Source organism: Martes martes, assembly GCF_963455335.1.
Source record: "Martes martes genome assembly, chromosome: 5".
NCBI lineage: Eukaryota > Metazoa > Chordata > Mammalia > Carnivora > Mustelidae > Martes > Martes martes.
This window is the reverse complement of record NC_137892.1, coordinates 91,016,797-91,037,079: the sequence shown is the minus strand read 5'-3', so window position 1 is coordinate 91,037,079 and position 20,283 is coordinate 91,016,797. Positions and strand designations below refer to the sequence as shown.

At 38.6% G+C, this 20,283-nt stretch overlaps 1 long non-coding RNA gene across 1 annotated transcript; it reads right to left on the bottom strand.

Moving 5' to 3' along the window:
- Positions 1-330: 330 nt before the first annotated feature.
- Positions 331-20,049, bottom strand: LOC308343485. Its single transcript, XR_013966876.1, has 5 exons — positions 19,742-20,049; positions 8,969-9,104; positions 6,538-6,662; positions 5,164-5,245; positions 331-606 (listed from the first exon to the last, which is right to left on the bottom strand). It is a non-coding gene; the product is annotated as an uncharacterized lncRNA (long non-coding RNA).
- Between the last annotated feature and the right edge of the window lie 234 nt (positions 20,050-20,283).

Sequence of the window (20,283 nt, the reverse complement as noted above, 5' to 3'; positions counted from 1 at the left end):
AAGACAATCAGAGAAAGACAATTATCATATGATCTCCCTGATATGAGGAATTTGAGAGGCAGAGTGGTGCGTTTGGGAGGTAGGGAAGGAAAAAATGAAACAAGATGGGATCGGGAGGGAGACAAACCATAAGAGACTCTTAATCTCACAAAACAAACTGAGGGTTGCTGGGGGGGGGAGGGTGTCGTGGAGAGGGTGGTCGGGTTATGGACATTGGGGATGGTATGTGATATGGTGAGTGCTGTGAAGTGTAGAAGCCTGATGATTCACAGACCTGTACCCCTGGGGCAAATAATATATGTTAATAAAAATAATTTAAAAAAAGAAGTAAGTTAAAAAGGCTATTATCATGGGGCTCTAATCCATATGACTGATGTCCTTATACAAAGAGAAAGCTATACCACAGGTACATGTACACAGAGGAATGACCATATGAAGAGGCAGCAAGAAGATGGCCATCTGTAAGCCACATAACGGTCTCAGAAGAGAGCAGCCCTGCTGGTACTTTGATCTTGGACCTCCAGACCCCAGAACTGCAAGAAGATTAATTTTGTTTTGTTTTTTATTTTCTGATGTTTAAGCCACCACCATTTTGTCATGGAAGCCCTAGAAAACATAAAACACAAAAATATGTTCCATTTTTATTTATTCAAGATACCTTTCAAAAGGGCACTTTCTGTCATTTACGATGAGCTACAATCTTTCTTTTTCAACTCAAATCAAAAGCCTTAAAATATGACCCATTCTTTCAAACCAGTCATTATGCTTCTGGACATTTATGCTAAGGAAATAAGTGAATATCTGTGTGAAAATTTAGCTACAAGGATTTCAATACTATTCAAAGTAGAAAAAAACTGCAAACTACCTAATTTCCCTCAAATGGTTAATTTAAAAATAAGGAAATAATTATTCTCTAGCTATCAGTATTATGAAGCACTCAAAGTGATATTTTAGAGAAAAAAATGAATTGTGTTTGGGTATGAATCTTACACCATCATGATGATGTGTGAAAGGTCATTTATTTTACCAAATTAAGTCTGATTCTGAACCACACAGTTGACAGAAAGGCAAAAATGTCATTACTGGGGCTCCTCTCACATTTTTCACTCAAAGGCACTTGCCTCTCTCCACTTCCCCTTTTGGGCAATCTAAGATTAATACTCTGAATAAAATGCTTTTTGTTTTAAAAATATATTGAAAAAAAAAAGAACCTGATGTGTCAAAGAATCAAGTAGTCCATGTTAGTTCATATGCTAATTAATAAATAATATTATATTTAATAATAAAATAACAATACAATTATATTGTTATAACTATATTATATAAATATAATTATATTGTTATATACTTATATTGTTATATATTATAACATATATATTATATATTATATATAATAAAATAACAATATTTATATATATAAATACATATTTTTATATGTGTGTGTGTGCATATATATATATATATATATATATATATATACACACACATACATATAAAGCCCCCATGAGGATTGCTTTAAAAGGGATGGTCCTCAGGCAAAAGAATACACAGGCCTATTTAATCTGTGGAGATACTAACTGTATCTTATTTGACTGTTTGTGTATTCCTTTTCCTTGGGTGTAAAATGTAGGCTTTCAGAAGGGAATTATATCAGTTTCCTTCACTGAGAGGAGATGTGAAAGGAGAAGAGCTTGGTGTAAAAAAATGACAGCTTCCCCCAAGTTTAGGAGGAGTGATCAGACAAAAAGTACAAGGTTCCAGTTACAAGGTAAGTCAGTCCTAGGGATATAATGAACCATATGGTGACTATAGTCAACAATCATGTTCTGTTTATGTGAAAGTTGCAAGACAGTAGATCTTAAAAGTCCTCATCACAAGGAAAAAAAACTAATTATATATGTTGAAGAATGCTAATTCAACTTGTGGTAAGCATTTTGCAATATATATATATAGCAGGTCATTATGTTATATGCCTAAAACTAATACAATGTTATAGGTCAGTAAATTCTCAATTTTTAAAATTAAAAATTTTTTTTAAAAATGTAACCAGAGGGGCGCCTGGGTAGCTCAGTGGGTTAAAGCCTCTGCCTTTGGCTCAGGCCGTGGTCCCAGGGTCCTGGGATCGAGCCCCACGTTGGGCTCTCTGCTCAGTGGCGAGCCTGCTTCCCTCTCTCTCTCTCTCTCTCTCTGCCTGCCTCTCTGCCTACTTGTGATCTCTGTCAGATAAATAAATAAAATCTTTTTAAAAAGAAGAAGAAGAAGAAGTAACCAGAAGCTTCTGGCTTTTTGTCCACTGGAGGAAACCACGGGCCAGCCGGTGTACAGCCCTACCATTCCACTCGACCCTACGTACAAACACATACCACAGGCAATAGCCGAGGCTGGACACTATCTTGGAAGCAAGGAAAACTACCTTGGTTTTGGAACCAGATTCATGTTCCCGACCCCAATAAACCTGGAATTCTTACATGTAAAACTCTAGGAATAACATATTGAATTAACCTCCCAGATGCATGGGAGGTTGGGGTAGATTACCAAAACCAGAGAATAGTACAAACAATGTTTTGTGTCCCCCAAAATTCATATGTTGAAGCCTAATCCCTAGTGTTCTGGTATTTTGAGGGAGTGGTCCTTTGGAAGGTAATTAGGTCAAGAGAGTGGATATCTTGTGAATGGGATTAGTACCTTTATAAAAAGAAACCCCAAATGCTTTCTAGTCTTTCTTCTATTATGAGGACACAATGAGAAGACGGCCAACTATAAACCAAGAACCAGGTACTTATCAGACACCAAATCTGCAGGGACCTTGATTTTAGACTTCTCAGCCTCTAGAACTATGAGAAAGAAATCAATCTATCTTTCTTTCTTTCCTCCTTTCTTTCTTTTTTAATGAGAGAGAGAATCTTAAGCAGGCTTCACACCCAGTGCGGAGCCCGTGCAGAGCTCAATCTCACAACCCTGAGATCATGACCTAAGCCAGTATCAAGAGTCAGACACTTAACTAAGCCACCCAAGTGCCCGAGAAATAAATTACTGTTGTTTATAACCTAGCCAGTCTCTGTATTTTTCTTATAGCAGCCTGAATGAAGTAGGACAGAAGACTTAACAATTTGACACTTCTCAGAATATCTCTGCCCTTAAACATACATACCCAAGTACAAACACATGCACAGACTCACACCAGAATATGAGCCTTCTAAAATAGAAGCATTTAGACCAGCCCATTTTTATTTATTCTTCATACTGAATTCATTCATAGGCTAAGTACTGTGGATAAGTCTCTGGCCTTCAGAAGCTCAGCAGTCTTGGAAGAAGTAGTAGCACAAGAGAGATTACAAATATAATGTGTTAGGACAGAAATGAGCAGAAATCCAATCTGTAAATTCTTCTGATAGAAGCTAACTTCAGAAGTAGGTGTAAGAGGCCTACAAAAAGGTAATGGCATTCCAAGTACAGGAAATCATACATATACCTACTGTGTTTGGAGTTTCACAAGCAAATTATCAAGGGTGTGATGGTGTATCACCTTCCCATTGCTGCTGTAACAACTTACCACAAACTTAGTGGCTTAAAAACACAAATTCATTATCTTATAGTCTGTAGGTCACAAATCAAATATATCTTTCAGTAGACCAAAATCAAGGCATTGGCAGGGCTGTGTTCCTTTCTCAAAGTCACGGGGGAGAATCTGATTGCTTGTCTTTTCCAGCTTCTTTAGGCAAGCCTATTTCTTAACTTTTGGCACCCTTCCACCTTCAAAGCCATCAACAGCCAGTTGAGTTTCACACGGGATCATTATGACACTGACTCTTCTATCTCCCAGATAATCCAGGAAAATCCTTTTACTTTAAGGTCAACTGATTAACAATCCTAAAGCCATCTGCAACCTTAATTCCCTCTAGTCATAAACATAATACATACATAGGTCACCGGGATTAAGATGTAGACATCTTTGAGGTAACCATTATACTGCCTACCTCAGATGGAAATAAAAGAAAATGAGGCTAGAATTAGTAGAGGCTGGATCAGAAGGATTATGGATGTCTTTCAAAAATTTTCCAGCTTTTAGTTCTATAAAGAACATGATGCCACTGACAAGTTTTAAAGACAGGGATAACAGAGATTTACATTTAGAACGACTATCCCATAGATAAAGTGTAGAAGAGAGATTAGAGTAGAGTATGACTTAAGAGCCCATTTCGAATGCCAGTGTGGTACAGAATATTGGTTAGCATCTCCAAGGCAGAAGTAAGGCACAGGCGGTAGGGATTGGGTGGAAAGGACAAATTATTTGAGTGATCGTTAAGAGCTGGAATTGACCTAATGTGGTGATCAACTGATCTTAGTGGGTTAAGTTTCTTATTTTATGATAAGGTAGATCATGATTTCATTCACCAAACTAGTGAATTTTGAAAAGGAGACAGGTCAGAGAGATTTTCTGTTTTACAGCTGTTGTTGCTGCAGCTGCTGCTGATCAGCCATCAATTGCCTATCATTAGGCTTTTTAGGTCAGAGATAAATAAATACCTATCTTTTTAAGCCTCTCTTATTTAAACTAATCCTAACTCATACAAGAGGACCCCAAGATCTCTGCTTTTGTCTTGCAAATAGCCACCTGACCACCAATGTTATTCAATACCTGATGCTAAGTGTTATACATCATCTTAATGAGTTCTCACATGGATCTTTAGAGGTGTATTTTATTATTATACCAATCCTTCAGCTGAAAAAAACGGAGGCTTTAGGATATTACACTGCCCATGGTTTGCCAACTATTTACTACCCAGCCTTCCATCACACAAAGAAAGTTTGTGCCCAACATGTCAAGTAATATAAATGCAATGGACTAGAAACAGGAAAAATTAGGTATAAGGAAGAGGAGAAGAAATACATTAATATCCTTCTGAATTCCTTTGCTTACATTTCTCAACTTAAAAATCAAAAATTCTTTTAAAATTCAAGAAAGATATTACCATTTTCACATCATTAATATGTCTAGTTAACTTCAACTGAGCACAGATTGTTGTTGTTGTAAATGACAATTTGAGCAGAGAACAGTGTTTAACTGAAATTTGAATCTTTCAGTGTGAAGAGACACAAAGGAAAAACTAAAAGATGGAAGGCCAAAAGGTAGAGTCAGAAGGAAGAGGGATGACAGGGTACCTGGGTGACTCAGTCAGTTAAGCATTCAGCTTGTGATCTCAGCTCAGGTCTTGATCTCAGGGGTTTGAGTTCAAGCTCCGCACTGAAAGAATGAAGAGGGATGAGATGAGCCCTCCACCACCAATACACACAGGCGCGCGTGCGCACGCACACACACACACACACACACCCCCCAAAGAAGATAAAATCGGATGAGGAAAGCCTTAGAATGTTTATTCTTTATCCTGTGATTCAGGAACTACAGTTAGAAGGGTTTCATGAATATGCAAACTAAAACACGGCAAACTAAACACATTTTCTATAGTTTCTTCCTAAAAATCCATTAAATGAGAGTAAAAAAAAATTTTAAAGACATAAACCCTTGTTAGGGACTGGGCAACTCCCAGATTCGTATGTTGAATACCTAACCCAACAATGTGACTAGATTTAGAAAGAGGATCTTTAGGGAGCTAACTGAAGTTAAATAAAGTCATGAGAGTTGGGCCCTAATCCAGTATGAATGGTGTCCTTAGAAGAAGAGAAAAAGGGATACCTAGATGACTCAGTCAGTTAAGCATCAGACTCTTGATTTTGGCTCAGGTCATGATCTCAGGGTGGTAAGATCAAACCTCTCATTGGCTCCATGCTGGGTGTGGAGCCTGCATGGGATTCTCTCATTCCCTCTGTCCCTCCCCTACCCGCCCTCCCAAACCCCCCTCATGCTCTCCCTTTCTCTCTCTCTCTCTCTCTCTCTCTCTCTCTCCCTCGAAGAAGAAGAAGAAGAAGAAGAAACAGAAGAAGGAGGAGGAAGAAGAAGAAGAAGGAGGAGGAGGAGGAGGAATAATACCAGAGACCTCTCTCTCCCCATGTGTACACAGCAAAGAGATCATGTTTGAACAGAGGGAAAAACTGCAGTCTGAAAGCCAGAAAGAGAGGTCTCACCAGAAATCAACCCCTATGGCATTGTGATCTCTGACTTCCAGCTTCCAGAGTTAAGAAAAAATAAGTCACCCAGTGCATGGTAGCATGTTACACCGCCACCTAGAAGTATCCATGTGTATAAGACCTCATTCATTTGTATCTACAATCTGCCTACAGGTATCTTGCCTGAATTTCTGTAGGCAAAATTACATCAGATTTAGTGATTTACTAACGAATTCCATATGGAAGTCAGAGAATTACATTTCTTAAAATTGCATAAATTATGTAACTTTTGGTTTTGAGTTTTATGAGTTATATTTATATTACCCCAAAACTTACACTTTTATTATATTATTTTTACTTAGTCCAATAAGAACTTCAATCTTTTTTAATATTTATTTCCTTATAGTGAATACTTTTACTCTCCAGGAGGCATGTGTCAGACCATTGTGAAAAGCAAGCTTTTAATTTTACCTGTTAAGTCCACCTTCAGCTTCTAGTTTCAGCCTGGAGTATAGTTGGGAATGTGGAAAACTTACAAAGCTACTTTTCCTCACTTATACAGAAAACTTGTGCACTGAGATCAAATTTCCATCAACCTAAAGAGTGACAATACAGAGTGAGATTTAATTTGTAGAGTGTTCCATACTCAGACCTGCGAATGAAGTAACATTCATACACCATACACATTTTGAGTCCTCAGGAATCTGGTCCCACCTCATTTCTAAATACATACTGAGCAGAGCAGAGAAGAGGTTAGTCTACTCAGTAAACTGCGAGAGGGGTATTTAATTGCAATTGTTCAGTGAATTCAGATTATATGTAAACCCTTCCTGGATCATTCAGGATCTAAACAACATTCTTAGTTAAATGATATTTATTATCATAATTTCAGCAGATTAATGTTAGAGAAAATATTTTTTCAACTAAAACCAGGAGAACAACAGTGGGAAAAATTAAAATAGGCAAGATTTATACGAGCAGCAGTGTGATGATGATTATCAGCTATGAAACTAAAAATTGTGTGTTCTTTAAGGAGCTCATCTCATATGAAACTCACTGGGTGAAATCTCTCAGCATATACAGCAGTGATTTGTTTGTTTGGGACTGACATGGGCACAGCCTAATTTACATGAAATCTATTTTACTTTGCTGCCCAAGATTCTGAATATGGTCTATTTTCCAGCTTCTGAAGGGAATATATAAAGCACTTTTCATTCATCAGTATCCTTTAAGGAGTTTGTTTCAAGAATCAAAACTGCACATAATTCTGTTCAAATTCTAGTAATTTGCTAATTCCTATCTAATTTCCGTTGGCTTTGTGGGTTCTATTTTTAACCTAGGTCTGACACGCTTATCTACAGCATCCAACCAAAATAGACAGCAATACATTTTCTAAGTTTTATCACAAGTTGGAGCATGATTTTGTAAAAATACTGCATTAATCTTACTGGCACATTCAAAAATTCTACTAGAAATAGTTAAATCCCATTATATCTAAGCACTTGCTGTTGACAGGGCTCCTAATTATCCTAAATTTCAATTTTCAAAGAATCTTCTTATTCTACATCTGGAATCATAGTTAAAATAGAGCATGGACCCAGCCATTAATGGTCATCCAGTTCCAAAACTTTCATGTGACACACGTGGCCCAGAGAGTTGAAACGGTATGTTCAGAGGCACACAAGCAGCTGGTGGCAGAGTTCTAACTTCTCACTTTCAGACAACAACTTTGTCACACATGCCTAAGCCCATTAACACTCTTGCTGGTACAGTTTCTGGGTAGGCTTCCTTATTTAGAAAATTAAAACCCTGCTGAAGCAGGAGTTGGGTCATCATTCTATACTTGCAGTTATCACTTGTCTGAAGCCTACTGACCACCTATCACAAAGGAGGTCTCGAGGCTCAGTTTCTCCTGACTCAAAATAAGAGGTTTGGGTATTTGAGATTTTGCATCTAGAAGATACAGCTGCAAGAAAACTTAAATTAAACCAGTATTCACCTCAGACCTGCTCCCAGCCCTAAGTCAGCTCAGGGAGCCCTGGCAAAGGGGAGAGAGCAGAAAGGCACCTTCATCTACCAAATGTCAGAATGGCCTGTTCCTGTCTTCCCACTACACTTCAGCTTTTGGGTTAGAAAGAGTAACAGAAAACCAAAACTGCTGAGGCATCCTGAGTTCATCTGGCGTTAAGTTCTGGAAGCATGTATCAAACCAGAATATCCTACTTCTCTTAGAAAAAGGGGACAATTAAAGACTTCTACTGAATTCTTCTGGCAAAAAAAAAAAAGTCTTTTCATGTGCAAGTAATTTTTCCTACATCTTGGGAGCTATAAACATGTATGGTAACTATGAAATTTACTGCATACTTCTAGGTGTAAGAAAAGCCATGTTCTTTATTAACAAATTAAATCTCATCCTAAGCCAGCACTCCTTAAGCTGATGGAAATTTAACCTCAGTCAATAGTGGGGCTATGTCCTTTCCCCATAACAAAAATATCAGATTTTACACAGTCCAGAATACTCAGGGACAGCTCTCTGATCTTTGGTAATTGCTGATACATTCTTTATCTAGGATGACAGGGTTACTTGCAGGAAGATGGTTCTGCTTTCTGAAACTTACCTCAGAGCTGCAGTGGGAGTTCCTTACCAAAGCTAGGAGCCCCAATACAAAGGTTCAGGTACCCACTCTACCACAAAGCCATTCCACACTAAAGATAGGCCACATCCCCAGGAGGTTACAGTGGAGAAGCACAGAGGGACTAGATCCTGGTCCCCAGGACTCAGTGGAGCTCTCCTCCCCCAATTAAATCTCTCTTTGAGGTTTCTATGGTAGACTCTCCCTCCTGGATTCTTGCCTCTCTCCCCTCTTGAGACCACCTAGCATGAGGCCTTCAGAGAATTTACCTTTGAGGGGCACCTGGGTGGCTCAATTCTTAAGTGTCTGCCTTTGGCTCCAGTCATGATCCCAGGGTCCTGGGATCGAGCCCCACATCAGATTGGTGTTCAGTGGGAAGCCTGCTTCTCCCTCTCTCATGTCTCTCTGTCAAATAGATAAATAAGTAAATAAAATCTTTTAAAAATACATAATTTACCTTTGAAAAACAGAACACAATTGTACTGCTTTGATCCTCCTGAGCAAAAACTCAAAGAAAGCAGAAAAGCATTCTTGGACTAGGGCAGGAAAACAGAACAAAAAGCAAATTAATATCTGAGTAAATTATCCTACCACATGTGTCTTTTTTGCTAAATTATTTGAAAGTAGATACAGAAGAGGCCTCTTTCTCCACCCTTTTCACGCTTCTGAGTTGTGCCTCCTGCAGGCACAAGTTTAAAGCAATTTCTGACTAAACTTTGAGGTCAAGAAGTATCCTGGGGCAGTTTCTTGACCAATGGTTTCAGGCAGTTTCTAGACATGGGTGGGGGCATCCTGCTAATGTGCTTTTGCTTAGCAGTTTTAGAGACCTAGAAGTGAATTATCCTATGTCCCCTAAGTCAGTGAATGAGAATACCATCTAGCTAAGATTGCTACATGTCTTTTCTTTGTTTATATTTAAATTCAATTAGCCAACATATATTACATCATTAGTTTCAGATGTAGAGTCATTAATTCATTAGTTGCATATAACACCCAGTGCTCATCACATCACATGCCCTCCTTAATGCCCATCACCAAATCATCCCATGTCCCCACCCCCTCCAGCAACCCTGTTTGTTTCCTAGTTAGGAGTTTACATGTCTTTTCTCTTAACAGCTAGCCCACCACCAACTCCACACTTTCCAGACACGCTGAACTGCTTGCAGTTCTCCTAAGAAACATGCCATCTGAGCTCTAGGCTTTTGCAAACGTAATTCCCTCTGCCTAAAATAACGCAACACGGGCTTTTTCATATTATAGTGCACACACAAAAAAGGATAAAATTTGTACAACATGCAGTGATAAACTGGAAATGATTTGGTTAATCTATACAGGCCTTGTTGAAAAGATTTCAGTAGAGAAGATATATGGTAAGATATTAAAACATTTTCATAAGAAACTTTAGTTTGCTCATTTATACATAACTGTTCTTTTGATTTTAAAATAATTCCAAATTTTTTAAAAATTTACAACAATAATAGTGCAAATAACATTTTCCTGGAACAGTTGAGAGTAAAGTGCCCCAGGGCCTGTGTTAACACTTCAGTGTATAATTGCTATAAATAAGAACATTCTCCTACATAACCACAAGACAACCATCACACTCAGAACTAACAGTGACCCATTATTATCAACTAACCCACAAGCCCAGTTCAAGTTTTAACAATTGTCCCAATAATGTGAAAGGTTTGTGTCCAGGAACACACGTTGTGTTTAGTTTTCACGTCTGCTGAAGTCTCTTTCAATCTATAACAGTACACCGGTCTTTCCTTGACTCTGAGGCACTTGAGTGTCCTGGAGAACATAAGCCCAGTTATTTTGGATCATTCCCTCAATTTGGACTTGTTGGATATGCCCTCATCATTAGATTATTTATTGTGGGCAGGAATGTCACTGAGGTGGCACGTGTACCTGTCAGGTGGCACATGATTTCTATTTGTCTCATGATGGGTCATACTAACTTTGATCACTCAGTTAATCACTCTGTCAGATTTATCCACCACAGAGTTGATTTTTACCCCTTTGTAACTACTAAGTATTTTGTAGAGAGGTATTTTGAGACTACATAATATTCCCTCTTTACCAAACTTTCATCCACTAGTTTGTAATATTCACTGATGCTTCTTGGCTGAATTATTACTATGATGATACAAAAATGGTGATTTTCTAACTCAATTATTCATTTTACATTTATTCTCTTCACCCTAATTATATATTCAATTTTTTTAAAGATTTATTTATTTCAGAAAAAGAGAGCACAAGTGGGAAGAAGGACAGAGGGAAAGGGAGAACCAGGCTCCCCACTGAGCAGGGAGCCCAATATGGAGCTCAATCCCAGGACCCTGGGATCATGACCTGAGCTGAAGGCAGACACTTAACCGACTGAGCCACACATGCATCCCATATTCAATTGTTTATATAAGTATGGACTCATGGGTTCCTATTTTATTCAGTGGGTTATAACCTGATATTATCATTATTTATTTTGATGCTCAAAGTATATAGATTTGGCCACCAGAAATTCATTCAAACTGACATCTGTGTTCTTTTGACAAGTTCCTATAATTCATTAAGCCCTTTTTATTTTCTTGCCTAACAAGATATTCTGGCTCATCTTGGACTTTTCTGCCCAGTCCTGAAATGAGCTACTTCTCCAAGGAGTCTTGGTTCCTTTTAGTGGAGAATGGTATTTTGAAATCAAGATAGGGCACTAGATGTGTCCTATTTTAGGGGTACTGCTATTCTCAGAGATGGGGAATATATGTATGTATATATACACATAGTATATTATTTATATACATATATTACATGTATATTATCCATGCATTTACATCAACATTTCTCCATTTATCTATCAAACCCTGAGTTCACGTTACTTCCAATTCCAATCCAATACCAGAGTTATTACAGGTTTTTTTCTATTCCATATTTAGAATTCTATCCTCTAACAGTGAAAAACTTGGCTGCCATTATCCTCAATATACTTACTTTTTGACTCAATCCTACCTGTGTATACTCAACTTCCTGCCCTGCCCCCCACCCTCTCACAAAGAAGTCCTCCTAACCTGTTCAGACTCTGACACGTTGCTGGCCCAACACTGCTGCCACATGCCCCTCTCATGTAGATGCCCTCCTCATCCTACTGGGCTTCAGTATCCCATGGCAGATGACTACCACTTTTCTACACAGATTCCTCCCCATCCCAATCAAGTTCTGACACATGGTACCAGGCCAGCAAGCACCATTCTCATTCCACTTAGGTAGCCAACATTTATCAGTAAGCTACCAACTCTGCCTCCCAACCTAACTGATTTCTTTTTCTCCCTCAAGGTCCAAATTCTTGTGCCAGATCCCTACTGTCATCATCATCTTGGGCAGAAAACCTCCTCACCTCTCTTGAGCTCTCAACAACCACACAGGCTGCTACCAACCTCCCCTTCATAGACTCCCTCCTCACTCCATTCAGGCTCTGACACCCCAAGCCAGATAGCTCCTCCCCTCCAACTTGGATGCAAATGCCTACTTTGCTCAGCCCTAATTTTTTTAATTGAATTATTTTAAAAAGAAGAAAGGAAGGAGGGATGGACACAGCTACATGCAATTCCTGCTAAAGAATTTTTAATGATTATCTCTTCAATTTTTGAAACTCACCATCCACAAGAAACTTTATTAATGGATAGGTAGATGAAAATTTTAATGTTTTTTATAAACATTCTAAAAATGAACCTCAACTGAAACAGATGTCAAGCTAGTAGAGGACTTCCTTGGAATGCTCTCAGCATCTTGCACTGGGGTAGCAAATGCTACCTTCAAAACATTTGCTATTTGCAGGGATGACGGGCCTCTGCTGCATTATGAATGCCCTCTGAGGAGTTCAGCATAGGGATGGATGCTCTCTGCGCTGTTCCCTGGTTGTACCTGGGTATGTCAAACACTGAGGGGGTAACATCTCCTGCATTCCTATAATGCACTTGAGACACATTAATTAGATACTCCTTTCTCCATTTTCTTCTCCTCTTTCCCTAGATAACTCTTACTCTGATTAAGAATTCAGTTTGGGCTGGGGCGCCTGGGTGGCTCAGTGGGTTAAATCCTCTGCCTTCAGCTCAGGTTGTGATCTCAGGGTCCTGAGACGGAGCCCGCATTGGGCTCTCTGCTCAGCAGGGAGCCTGCTTCCCTGCTTTCTCTCTGCCTGCCTCTCTGCCTACCTGTGATCTCTATCTGTCAAATAAATAAATAAATAAAATCTTTAAAAAAAAAAAAAAGAATTAGGTTTGGGAATGAGTTCAAAATCATTCATTCATTAACAATTAACTAACAAATATTTAAAAAGTGAAATTAAGAAAACAGTCCCATCTATAATTGCATCAAAAAGAATAAAATACCTAGTAATAAAATTAACCAAGGAGGTGAAAGACCTGTATATTGAAAACTATAAGCCACTGATGAAAAAAGCTGAGGATGACACAAGTAAATGGAAAGATATTCCATGCTCATAGATTAGAAGAATAATGTTAAAATGTCCAGACTACCCACAGAAATCAACAGATTCAATGCAATCCCTACCAAAATTCCCAATGGTATTTTTCACAGAAGTAGAACAAAAAATCCTAAAATTTGTATGAAACCACAGAAGACTCTGAATAGCCAAAGGAGTCTTGAGAAAGAACAAAGCCAGAAGCATCATAATTCCTGATTTCAAACTATATTACAAAGCTGTAGTAATTAAAACAGTATGCTATTGGTAATAAAAACACTCACATAAACCAACAGAACAGAATAGAGACTCCAGAAATGGACCCTCAACTCTACAGTCAACTAATCTTTGACAATTCAGGAAAAAAATACCCAGTGGAAAAAAGACAGTCTCTTCAATCAATAGTGCTGGGAAAATCGGACAGCTACATACACAAGAATGAAACTGGACCATTCTTTTACACCATACACAAAGATAAACTCAAAATGGATGAAAGACCTCTACGTGAGACAGGAATCCATCAAAATCCTAGAGGAGACCACAGGCAGTTACCTCTTCGACATCAGCCACAGCAACTTCTTTCAAGACACGTCTCCAAAAGCAAGTGAAACAAAAACAAAAATGAACTTTAGGGACTTCATCAAGATAAAAAGCTTCTGCACGACAAAGGAAACAGTCCAAAAAAACTAAGAGGCAACCCACAGAATTGAAGATATTCACAAATGACACTACAGACAAAGGCCTAGTATCCAAGATCTATAAAGAACTTCTCAAACTCAACACCCAAAAAACAGATAATCAAGTCAAAAAATGGGCAGAAGACATGAACAGACACTTCTCCAATGAAGACATACAAATGGCTATCAGACACATGAAAAAATGTTCAACATCATTAGCCATCAGGGAAATTCAAATCAAAACCACAATGAGATACCCCCTTACAACACTTAAAATGGCAAAAATTAACACAACAAGAAACAACAAATTTTGGCAAGGATGTGGAGAAAGGGGAACACTCTTGCACTGTTGGTGGGAATCCAAGTTGGTACAGCCACTTTGGAAAACAGTATGGAGGTTCCTCAAAATGTTAAAAATAGAGCTATTCTATGACCTAGCAATTGCACTACTAGGTATTTACCCCAAAGATACAGATGTAGTGAAAAGAAGGGCCACATGGATCCCAATGTTCATAGCAGCAATGTCCACAACAGCCAAACCATGGAAGGAGCTGAGATGCCCTTCAACAGATGAATGGATAAAGAAGATGTGGTAAATATATACAATGGAATATTACTCAGCCATCACAAAGGATGAATACCTACCATTTACATCGACATGGATGGAACTGGGGATTATGCTGAGAGAAATAAGTCAAGCAGAGAAAGACAATTATCATATGGTTTCAGTCATATGTGGAACATAAGCAAAGCACTGAGGACCAGAGGGGAAGGGAGAGAAATCCAAAGGGAAAGAAATCAGAGAGGGAGATGAACCATGAGAAACTATAGACCCCCCCAAAAAATCTGGGGGCTTCAGAGTGGAGGAGGGTGGGGGGGGTAGGAGTAATAAGGTGATGGATATTGAGAAGGGTTCGTGCTGTGATAAGCACTGGGTGTTATACTTAACTACTGAATCACTTAGCACTGCATCAAGGACTAATTGTGTTCTATACAGTGGCTAATTGAACATTAATTAATTAATTAATTATTTTAAAAACCCAGGGGCACCTGGGTGTCTCAGTTGGTTAAGTATCTGCTTTTGGCTCAGGTCATGATCTCAGGGTCCTGGGATCGAGCCCCATGTCTGGCTCTCTGCTCAGTGGGGAGCCTGCTTCCCCCTCTCTCTCTGCCTGCCTCTCTGCTTACTTGTGATCTCTCTCTCTGTCAAATAAATAAAATCTTTATTAAAAAAAAGGATAGAAAGCCCAGAAATAAACCCAGGCATGTGTGGCCAATTAATTTATGACATAAAAGCCAAGAATATACAATGAGGAAGGAATAATCTCTTTAATAAATGGTGTTAAGGAAACTGGACAGCCACAAGCAGAATGAAACAGAACAAATATCTTATACCATACACAAAAATCTTCTCAAAATGGGTTAAAGATTAAATGTAAGACCTGAAACTACAAAACTCCTACAAAGAAAACACAGAGCTGAAGGCAGACACTTAACCGACTGAGCCACACAGGTGCCCCAATTTAAAATGTGGTATATATATGCACAATGGAATATTTTTCAGCCATAAAAAAGAAGGATATTATCTTTAGATAACATGAATGGACCTTGAGGGCGATATGCTAACTGAATAAAGTGACACACACACAAAGAACTCTCTATAATCTTGTAAGTGGAATCTTAAGAAAATGCACCTCATAGATAAAGAGAAGAGACTGGTGGCTGCTAGACACAGGATGTGGGAGGGAGGAGGGGTGAAATAGATGAAGGTGGCCCAAAGGTACAAATTTCTAGTTAGAGGATAAATTAAGACCTGGGGATGTAAGGTATAACATGGTGATTACAGTTAACAATACAGTACTGTGTATTTTAAAGTTGCTAAGAGAACAGATCTTAAAAGTTCTCATCACAGAAAAAAAATTATAACTATGTATGGTGAAGGATGTTAACTAAACTTATTGTGGTAATCATTTCACAATATATAAATAAATCAAATTATTATTTGTATACCTAAAACTAATATAATGTTCTATGCCAACTATAATTCAATAAATAATAAATTTTTAAACAAATATTTAAGGAGAGTCTACAGAAACCATGTTACATACCAGAAATGCATGCCTGAACAAGACAGGATTTTCAAGGATTTTATAACCGAGGGAGGGGTTGCTGGAAGAGCAGACAATAAACAAACACACAAAAAAATTAGGAATGATAGGTACTAAAACATAAATGATAAGAAGTTGGCCATGTGAAGATCTTGGGGAAGAATCTTCCAGGCAGAGGAAAGAGCTAATGTAAAAGCCCCAAAGAAGAAAGAAGGCCATTGGGCTAAATAATACTAACAAAGAAGAACAGTCGGTAATGAGGGCAGAGATCTGGCAAGGGCCAAATCACGCAGGGCCTCATAGGCCAGGCAAACAAATGTAGATTTTAAGAGCAATTTTAAGAGCAACAGAAACAAATGAAGTATTTTAAACAAGGAAGTAACATGATGTGATATCTTAAAATTTATATGATGACTGGCTACTCTATGAATCATGGACTGCAGAATAGAGGCAAGGAAATGAACAGAGGTCTACCACGGTAGTCCAGGGAACAGATAATGATGTTAGGACTAAGCTCGTAGAAATGAAAGAAAGTAGATAAATTCAAATTTATTCAAACTAAGGTGGGCACGGTTAAAAGTAACTTGCTGAGGGACTTGATATAGGGTATAGGAAAACAGGAGGAATCAAGAATGGCTCCCAGGCTTCTGACTTAAGCAACGAGGTAGACAGGAATTCCATTTACTGAAATTTTTAAGACTGGGAGAGGAGGTAGTTCTCCATGGGTGAAAACCACGAGTTTTGTTTTGGACATGTTAAGTCTGAAATCCCCATTAGACATCTATGAAGAGTGACTAAGTAAACAATTGGATAGAGGGGTATGCACATAAGGGAAGTGTGAGAGCTAAAGATAGACATTTGGAAGCAATTTTCAAATAGTATTTAAAGACATAAGACAAGATGACATGGTAAGAGTGTATAAAGGAGATATCCCAAGAAAGAGCCCTGGGCTCTGGGTGTTATACACAAACAATGAATCATGGAACACTACATCAAAAACTAATGATGCACTGCATGGTGACTAACAAAACATAATAAAAAAAATAAATGAATGAGAAAAAAAAATACAGAAAGAGCCCTGGGGCATTCCCACATTTAATACCTTGGTGGAAGAAAAGAAGAATGAAGGGGAAGATGAGGTAAACACATGAAAGAGACTGAGAAAGAGCAGCAAGTAAGAAAGGAAAAAAAGTAGGAAATTGTAATGTCTTAGAAGCCCAAATTGGGAAGTGTCCCACAAATGAGGGCTGCTATAACAGAATACCATAGACTGGGTGGCCTAACCAACAGAAATTTATTTCTCTGATTCTGGAGGCTAGAATTCTGCGATCAGGGTGCCATCTTGGTCAGGGTCTTGGTGAGGGCCCTCTTCCCTCACATGGCTGAGAAAGAGAGGGCCTGACCTCTTCATTTTCTTATAAGAGAACCAAGCCCATCATGGGGACTCCACCCTCATGACCTATACAAATCCTAATTGCCTCCAAAGGCTCCACCACCAAATGCCATCACACTGGGAATTAGGGTCTCCATATACGAATTTGAGGGAAGATATAAATATTCAGTCTAAGAGACTGCTATAATATAAAAGATAAACAATCAAATGTTAGTAAGGATGTGGGAAAATTGGAGCCTTAGTACACTGCTGGTGGGAATGTGAAATGGTATACCACTTTGGAAAACAGTCTGGAGGTTCTTTAAAAAGCTAAACATAGTGTTACCATATAAGCCAGCAATCCCACTCCTAGGGATTTTTTCAAGAGACATGAAAACATATGTCCAAATAAAAAGTTAAACATAAAATATTCGGAGCATCATTATCATAAGAACCCAAAAGTGGAGGGATGCCTGGGTGGCTCAGTCGGTTAAGCCGCTGCCTTCAGCTCGGGTCATGATCCCAGGGTCCTGGGATTGAGTCCCACATCGGGCTCCTTGCTCAGTGGGGAGCCTGCTTCTCTCTCTGCCTCTGCCTGCCTCTCTGTCTGCTTGTGTTCTCTCTCTCTCTCTCTGACAAATAAATAAATAAAATCTTTAAAAAAAAAAACCCAAAAATGGAAACAACCTAAATGTCTATTAACTGGTGAATGGATAAATAAAATGTGGTATATTGTGGGATATTATTTGGCAATGAAAAGGAATGAAATATTGGTACATGATACAACCTGGATGAACTTTGAAAACATTCACCTAAGTGAAAGGAGTCAGACACAAAAGACCAGATATTATGGGACTCCCTTTACAGGACATGTCCAGAAGAGGCAAATCTACAGAAACAGAAAGCAGATTAGTGGTTGTGTTGGTCTGGGAGAGAGGAGGAAGGGGAAATGAGGAGTGACTACTAGTAAGTATACAGTTTCTTTTAGGGGGGACAAAAATGTGTTAACACTAGATGGTAGCGATGGCTACACAATCCTGTGAATATACTAAAAACACTGTTTTATATGATTTAAACTGGTGAACCATATAGTATGTAAATTATATTTCGATAAAGCCATTAAAAAAATAACAAGGGAGACGTTACCTAAAGCAAATACTGCTGAGAGGTCAGCTAAAATTAGAAGAGAGACCAGTGGCTTGGGTAGGATGAAGGTGATTTGTGATGCAAACCAACAAATTTTTAGCTGAATGATGGAAAGAGAAGACAAAAGGGGTAGACTGAAAGGGAATGACAAATGAAGTAGCATCAAAGAAGTTTTCTTGTAAAGGGCTGCAGAGATGGGGTGATGGTGAGAGAGGGATATGGAATAAAATGAGGGTTTGTTCTCATAAGATAACAGATAATAGATCATGTTTGTTGATGAAAATGAATCAATACAGTGGAAGAAACTGACAATGAAAGAGAGTGAAGGTCTGTTGTTTAAATAAAGTCCTCAAAATGTGGATGGATTGGAAAGCACTAATGGAAAGGCTGGCATGTATTCATTTCACTGGGAAGGAAGCAGAGCACCCAGACACACACTTTGGCACACCACACACAGCATTAGGAAAATGAGAAAGGGCAGCTAGTTTCTCCACAGAGTCTCAAGCAAAGTGATCAACTTCGAGTAAGGACGACAAAGTCTATCAATCCCATTGCTATAAAACAAAATCATCCCCCCCAAACTTAGCAGCTCAGAAGATCATGTTTTCCTCACAGTTTCCTGGATTTTCATCTTTGCCCAGAAGCCAGTTCTTAAATTTAGCTTCATTTGCTTTCTGAAGATGCTGGGAAATTTTTAGACTAATAATTCCCGGTCCCTTTGTGTTTAACCAACTTTTCTTTAACAGATCTCTCTCTTCTCTCAACATTTTACCATAAGCAGAGACTGTAAGAAGAAGCCAGGCAGCAGCTTTACCATCCCACCTGGCAATTTCTTTACCTAAACCACCCAGTTCTTTATGGATATTTGCTACTTTCCACGTGAACACAGCTGACAGTGTTGCTAAACTTTCCACCTCTATACAAAAAGGATCCCTTTTCCTTCCATTTCCAGTAATATTTTTGTTACTTTCCCTTAAGCTTTCACCCATGGTCTCCTGAAAAGCCATGAGGCTTCTTCTCACAGGCTCTTCAAGATGCTTCAATTTTTCTCTAACATTTTCCACAAAGTCCTTTCAGCTTCTGCCTACTGCTTCTTTCCAAAATTTTTGGAATTTTTTTGGTTTATTATAAAGGAATTCCACTATCAAGTACCAAGATCTGTAGTTACTTATGACCAACTATCCCCCAAACTCAACAGCTTAAAACAACAAACAGTTATTATCTCACAGTTTCAGTGAATCAGGTATTCGCAGAAGACTTACCTGGGTGATGGATTCAGGGTTTGTCAGAGGTTGTCATCGAGATGTCATCCAGGGCTGGAGGATCTGCTTCCAAGACTCCTCACCCACAAGGCTTTTGGTCTTTGACCTCATCCTTGCCATGAGGCCCTCTCCATAGAGAAGCTTTTTACATGGCAGTTGGCTTCCTTCAGGGTGAGTGATTCCCGAGCGACAGAGAGCAAGGGAAGCCACAATGTTTTTTATGACCTAGTCTCAGAAGTCATACATAGTCATTTCTTTTTCTTCCAGTTTTGTTAAGGTATAATTGACAAACAAAATTTAATATATTTAAAGCATACAATGTGATGATTTCACATATATGGGGGTGGGTGGAGAGAGAGAGTCACTTCTGCCATATTAGTTTGTTTGAAACAAATCACCAGGTCCAGCCCATATTCAAGGGGGAGGGGACTTAAGCTCCACTTCTGGAAAGGAAGATTATTAAAGAATTTGTGGACATATTTTAAGCCACCAGAAAGAGGAATGAAGAAAGCCTGTGGAGAGAGAGGAGAAAGAGCTGTTTC